This window comes from Bombus pyrosoma, unplaced genomic scaffold (assembly GCF_014825855.1).
Source record: "Bombus pyrosoma isolate SC7728 unplaced genomic scaffold, ASM1482585v1 HiC_scaffold_4726, whole genome shotgun sequence".
NCBI classification, from domain to species: Eukaryota; Metazoa; Arthropoda; class Insecta; order Hymenoptera; family Apidae; genus Bombus; species Bombus pyrosoma.
This window is the reverse complement of record NW_025219986.1, coordinates 1,372,990-1,374,327: the sequence shown is the minus strand read 5'-3', so window position 1 is coordinate 1,374,327 and position 1,338 is coordinate 1,372,990.

The window sequence follows — 1,338 nt, the reverse complement described above, 5'->3', positions numbered from 1 at the left end:
TATAACGTATAACGTTCAGTAGTACTTCGTTACAACGTATAACTTTATATACTATTATGTTATAACGTATATCGTTATATAGTAATGCGTCATAACGAATAACGTTATGTAGTGTTACGTTACATCGTATAACGTTATGTAGTATTACGTTATAACGTACAACGTTATGTAGTATTACTTTATAACGTATATCGTTGTACAGTAGTACGTTATAACGAACAACGTTCAGTAGTATTACGTTATAACGTATAACATTATTTATTATTACGTTATAACGTATATCGTTTTATGGTAATACGTTATAACGTATAACATTATGTAATATTACGTTATAATGTATATCGTTATATGCTAATACGATATAACTTATATCGTTTTATGGTAATACATTATAACGTATATCGTAATGTGGTAGTACGTTATAACGTATAACGTTCAGTAGTAGTTCGTTACAACGTATATCGTTATATAGCATTACGTGATAAGGTATATCGTTATATAGTAATACGTTATAGCGAACAACGTTATGTAGTATTACGTTACATCGTACAACGTTATGTAGTATTTCATTAAAATGTATAACATTATGTATTATTACGTTATAACGTATATAGTTATATAGTAGTACGTTATAACGAACAACGTTCAGTAGTATTACGTTATAACGTATAACGTTATGTAGTATTACGTTATAACGTACATCGCTATATGGTAATACGTTATAACGTATATCGTTATATGAAAGATACGTTATAACGTATAACGTTCAGTAGTACTTCGTTGCAACGTATAACTTTATATACTATTATGTTATAACGTATATCGTTATATAGTAATGCGTCATAACGAATAACGTTATGTAGTGTTACGTTACATCCTATAACGTTATGTAGTATTACGTTATAACGTACAACGTTATGTAGTATTACTTTATAACGTATATCGTTGTATAGTAGTACGTTATAACGAACAACGTTCAGTAGGATTACGTTATAACGTATAACGTTATGTAGTATTACGTTATAACGTACATCGCTATATGGTAATACGTTATAACGTATATCGTTATATGAAAGATACGTTATAACGTGAAATGTTATGTAGTATTACGTTATAACGTATAACATTATGTATTATTTCGTTATAACGTATATCGTTATATAGTAATGCGTCATAACGATTAACGTTATGTAGTGTTACGTTACATTGTATAACGTTATGTAGTATTACGTTATAACGTACAACGTTATGTAGTATTACTTTATAACGTATATCGTTGTATAGTAGTACGTTATAACGAACAACGTTCAGTAGTATTACGTTATAACGTATAACGTT